Consider the following 5,943-nt stretch of genomic DNA (forward strand, 5'->3'; position numbering starts at 1 on the left):
TGAACTGCAAGATGCTTATCTTTGAAAAGAAAAGCATGCATCTTACTACGAAGTAGGCTATGATACACAATACTTGAGATTAAAAAAGTACAATTTCATATTAAAAAGACGAGGCCCACTGTATGAGAAGGTTTTTCCTAAGAGGCCAATTTTTGTTTTGTACAGAGACTACGGTACATTTTTGCACAATGAAAACACAAGAATGTTTCATTCTGTATGCAAAAACACAAGAGGTGAAAGTAAGCCATGCAGGTTAAAGAGGCTCTTTTACATTTTTTTGTTATTTTCACAAATCTTTGTCATGTAAAAGACGAATTTAAAGATAGTGTGATGAAGGGCTGAAAGACAGTTCAGTTATAATTTTATAATAGAAGATTTAGTTGTTGCCACAAAAGCGGGGAACAATAACAACAAAACAAAATACAGAAAAACAACAAAAAACATGGGAATTGGCCATATTGTTATTTTAAACATCGGTATCAGCCCAGAATTTTGCAATTAGTGCATGCCTAGTATACAAGTCAGCTGCCACAGGGAAGGCTAAAAAAACCACATTGGTACAAAAAAGGCTGATAGTCACTTGACTCACCAGAAAAAGTCACCCAAAAGTGAATGACAAGAATTATCTCAAAACATAAATTTCAGTGAACAAGAACTTAAAATACATGATAAAATAACTTTAATTTGAATGCTTTGGACAAATGCATATTTTCTATGGATAAAAGTTAACAATATTTGCTGATTAAATTTGCTTTTAGCACATTTGTTTAATACATCTTTGTCACCTTGTGTCTTGCCCCTCTGCCAGTTTCAACAGGAAGTGAACATCACCATCCCTGTCCCAAGAGTTTCCACAGACCCTGACATGCATCAAGGCTTCTGCACCTTCCAGCCACTGCCTCCAGAGGATGCTGTGGAGGAAATCCTCCTTCTAGAAACCATTGCTAGGCCTGAACCTCCACTTTTGCCAGCTCCTCTTTCCCTGGATCAGACCAGTGATCCAGCTCACAGCTCCTTCACCATTCTCCCAGGGAGGACAGGAGGACAGTGACATGTAGGGGATCAGCTGGAGGCTCTGATCAAAATGTCTGACTTCCAGGGCCGTCCCAAGAAGTACGGGGGAGACTTCTTACTCGCCCGGCTGCGCAATCAGAAGCTTGGTGCAGGTGGTGGATCATCTCAATGGCAGCTACTCTACTGTTTTCTCTTTACTCTGGGAAAGAGACACACAGGTTCAGGTGATGCTTAAAACTATCATGTTAAAATAAGATGCACTGTAGGGATTTTTTTTATTGATATACCAAATCATTTTACACTAAGCGCTGCCCCCCTCAGTTATTTTTTTTTAAGAGTTACTCCTAAATCAACAAGTTTAAGGAGCTTCTTTTAGCCTTCAGATATTTTGTGAATACAGCCTCTGAGAATTCTGGTCTACAAAGTATGCAGCTTTGTGTAGTTTCCCATTTATTGATATGACTTGATTTGACTTTGTGAAAACTCTGGTTTTCTACCCAATCAGGTGATGCTGGTTCATCCTAGTGACGTTATCCCAGTGCTGAAGAGGCTGAACAGTGAACAGCCTGACAGGGTTATCTTCAAGAGTGTCTTCCGCTCAGGCTCACTCTCTGAAACTACCATCTGTAACGTTTGCCTACGTCCAACACAGCAGCCGCTATGCAACTTCACTGACCTCCTTACAGGCGAACCTTGGTTCTGTTACAAGCCAAGGAAACTGAGCTGTGGTGCCAGGATCAGCCATTCCAGGGCAGGATTCAAAGAAATCCTCAAATTCAGTGAGAAGAGGCTTTTTCAAAGGTGAGAGAGCAGAGAAATAGGACTGGTATTTTGTGTGACTTCTGATAAATACATATATTCATTGTGTATCTAATTGGTAAACTTCATAAGTGTGTAACTCTGGTAGTTCAGATTGAATCCAAGGATACTTCAAGTTTTAAAAATCTTACAAACCAAACTTACCAGTCTGAATCATTGTTAACTTTCTTGAAGAACACTTGACATTATTTACTGTAAAATCATACATTTTATTTTGGATGTGGTCTTCTGAGATGCATACTTAATAATTTTCACACGTACAGCTTGTTTAAGTCGCAGTGAGTCAGGCCAATGATGAGCCCATAGATAAGGGGTTTTCAAACGTATTACCCAAGAGGTCCGGAATGATTTCGAAACAAAATTGGATTTAAAACAATAAATTAAATAACTTCTAACTTCCCTGATAACCACCATCATTCACTCATCCCTCTCCACTGGTTTGATTCCCTCTCAACTTAAGTCTGCTGCAGCAACTCCTGTCCTGAAGAAACCCAGTGCAGACCCCAACAATTTCAATAACTTACGTCCAAGTTCTAATCTCCCCTTTCTGTCAAAAAATCTTGAAAAAACAGTTGCATCTCAGGTCCATACTCATCGATCTAACAAAAAACTGTTTGATCAGTTCCAATCGAGCTTCTGTCCCCTCTACAACACTGAAACAGCCCTGGTAAAAAAAATCATGGGGGTATGCCTTTTAAGGCAGTATTGATACATTTAAACTGTTGCCTGACAACACTACCCTGGGAATTTCCCCCAGAGATTTCTTTTAAGTGGACTAACCCAAATGAAGGAAGGCACTGAGGTCCGTTATGCAATGAGGCAGAGACGGCAGTTCGTTAATACAAAAATACTTGCTTTTTATTTATACAATTTCTGTTTTAAAACTACTGTAAAAATGTAGTCGCTGAGGGGAAATAAGGGGAACCAATCAGTGCTGAGACCTGCTATGACAAACTGCATCCAAAGGAGAGGGGGATCCTAGGGACACCACACGTGAAGCAAATAGGCCTAAAAGTAAAATAATTAACCAAGTGCAAACACAATACAAAGGGGACACCGTGACCAGGGGCCCGTTGCACAAAAGTAGGATTAAGACATCCAGGATAAGTGACTGAGCTGGGCTCAAAGAATCCAAAACAAATGCGTCCAGGCTCAGTTGGTTGCACAAAGCCCAATCCAGGATGAGCAGACACGGATTCATCAAGCCAGGTGAAACCTATCCTGGATAAGTGCGCGCTCGCGGCTCCCTCAGATAGACCCCGCCACCGATCACAGATTCACTGATTAACATGGCGAGTAGAGCGGCTTTCTTTTCCCCGTCGGAGGGAGAAATCCGGTTGGAGGCGTACGAGGAGGTAAAACACATAATTAAAAAAGTAAGGCAACACCGCCACAGTGATAAAGCAAAGAGAAAACGCGTGGCAAAGTATTGCTGACCGCCTGAATGTGTAAGTAGTGCACAACTACACACTCACCGCTCCGCTGAAACATCACGATTACGATCCAAATAGTTAATTCACATCTCCAAAAACGCAGTTGTACTCTGACTATGAATGAGTTGAATTTTTAATTGAAATGGACTGTACATATGACTGAAATTGTGTAAATATAACTCCACCAGACTGTATTATTCTTTGATAAATAGATGAGCTAATAATAACAACTTTAATTTATATAGCGCCTTTCAAAGGACCCACGGTCACTTACTGACTTCATTGGATTTCCTTTTGGAATAGATACATTTTCTCTTTTCTTATATTTAAGGTGTATGTGTCTTCATCTGTAAGAAAAGATAAACAATAGCTGCTCAATAAAATTGAGGCAACAGATTGCACGCAATATTATTAATTAAATCTAACTACATTACAAGTTGAGTTAATAACAACTTAACAGGAAGTGCCTGTTAATTAAAAACAGACTAATTCTGTTGTGTTGGATTCATTCAAAATTCTCTTGATTTAGAATTACATACACATAAAGATGATATTTAATGTGATCAAAATAAGCAGATTCTATCTCAAACATTTTTATATTAAAGTTACTTAAACAACTGCCTCAAAATCAAGGACACATTTATATTTAATACACTTGATCAAATATATAAAGTAAAATGAAATGACTACAGAATAATTTATTACAGTGTCCTTCCCTGGCCACAGAAGACTCTGTGACATCAAAGAGGAGTTCTATAGGATTGCAGGTGAGAAAATCTACAAATTACTGTTACCATCATAGTAGGATACTCATTACTACAATTGATGAACACTGTACATTGCTTGTGATGTGCATTGATTGGTTTAATAGTCCTCATCTTATGATTTCAGATGGTCTGAATGCTGACTGTCTGATCAACAGTCATGGACTGAGCCAGGCAAAATGGCCTCAGTCCATGACTCTAGAGTCTTTGGGACTTCTGAAATCTGTCAGCGCCTATCACAAGGTGAGCCACACAACCATTAATAACCACTTGTTACATCATGGCTTTGTCAAGAATGTCACTCTGTTTGAGGTTGTAATGATGAGATTTAGTGTTGACAGGTGAACTCTCTGGTGTGTTGCTGGGAGACAGGGGGTCTGCCTGCCAGCCTTTTCTCCTGACACCATTCACAGACCCCCAGGACGCACAGCAGGCCTACAGCCATGCTCATGCCAGGACCAGGACCAGGACCAGGACCAGGCCCAGAGTTGAGATGACCTTTGGCCTCCTGAAGGCACGCTTTCAGTGTCTTCACTGTCCTCCACAATGTGGCCTGCCTGAGGAAGGAGAGGCCCCAGAGGGCCCCCAGAGGGCCCCCAGCCATGGACTGGGACAATCCTGCAATCTTCCCTGATGACGACAGTGGTCGGATGGTGTGGGACCAATATGTGTTAAATTATTTTAGTTAATATGCATGCTTTAAATTTAAGTTAAATATGTCCTGCAGTGGCAGAGGGATGTGTGTGTTTTTTAAACATTTTTTTATTGATTTGGCCTCTTATGATGATTGTGCTGTATACTGTGTGTATACAAGCATGCAGGGAGGCTGCTGCATCATTTGTCTGTTCATTCCATGTGTATGGATTTGTCCTGCATTTATTTCAGTGTGCAGACATGCAGGGTGTATTATATATTATTATATTATTATATTCAGACCTTTGAATGTGTATTTATCCTTGTGTTGTATAATATACTTTGATTCTGTGCTTTCTATCTTGAAGAGTCACTGTGACTTCAGTTTTGAAAGGAGACGATGTTTTACCTGTTTTGATTTATCCTTATTCAATAAAGGAACATAATGTTACACTTTGTGTATATATCTATTTATATGGGATGTGTATTTTATACGACCGAGTTTTAGGGCCACACTGAGGAAGACAACAAAAGTCATAAATTTATGAGACTGATTCTTTCTGTGGAAAAGATGTATTGTCTTGCATCTTTTTAAAGTCCTGATACTTCTCTTTTTAAGATTGTTTTTTTTTGGTATTTTTCATGCTTTATTGAAAGTGACAGATAGAAAAGGGGTGACAGAGGGGAGGACATGCGGCAAAGGGAGCAGAGGCTGGATTCGAACCTGGCTCCGCCGCAGCAAGAACTCAGCCTTAATGGTAAGTGCTCTACCAGTGTGAGCCACCGGGACACCCCAAAGTTCTGATACTTCTGACAATGTGATGCTGGCTGATCTGCCAAAAGATTAAGTATCTCCTTGTTGGTGAAACCTATTCTGAAGTACAATTCCACAAAAAGCTTCACGGCCCTCATTTTAACAACTCTCAAGCCTTATAGTCTATGGGAAACTGTAAATTATCTAATGATTGCAACATCATCTAAAATAATTAATTATCCAAAATGACTGAAATGAATGATCACAAACGTTTAAATAATGACAGTGGGCCTAGTTCTATGTGATAACAATGTGTAAAGGGCAGTGGAATAACTATTGGTGTCCGTTTGTGGTGACTGCTGACTGAGATAAGGGATGAGATTAAATAGATCCTGGAACATAGCCTGGTCTGGGGCAGGTTTGCTCCACAGAATAAATCTCCAAGGTAACTAATACCATAACATATCCTACTGCCCCCTATCCTGCTTTTGTGCAACCGGATCACGGATAAGTTGAGCCAGGATAA

At 40.0% G+C, this 5,943-nt stretch overlaps 1 long non-coding RNA gene across 1 annotated transcript; it reads left to right on the plus strand.

Moving 5' to 3' along the window:
- Window positions 1–3,189: 3,189 nt before the first annotated feature.
- Window positions 3,190–4,222, plus strand: LOC131975205 (uncharacterized). Its single transcript, XR_009394702.1, has 3 exons — window positions 3,190–3,281; window positions 3,974–4,033; window positions 4,158–4,222. It is a non-coding gene; the product is annotated as an uncharacterized LOC131975205 (long non-coding RNA).
- Window positions 4,223–5,943: the final 1,721 nt, after the last annotated feature.

Source organism: Centropristis striata, chromosome 7, assembly GCF_030273125.1.
Source record: "Centropristis striata isolate RG_2023a ecotype Rhode Island chromosome 7, C.striata_1.0, whole genome shotgun sequence".
Classification (NCBI taxonomy): Eukaryota; Metazoa; Chordata; class Actinopteri; order Perciformes; family Serranidae; genus Centropristis; species Centropristis striata.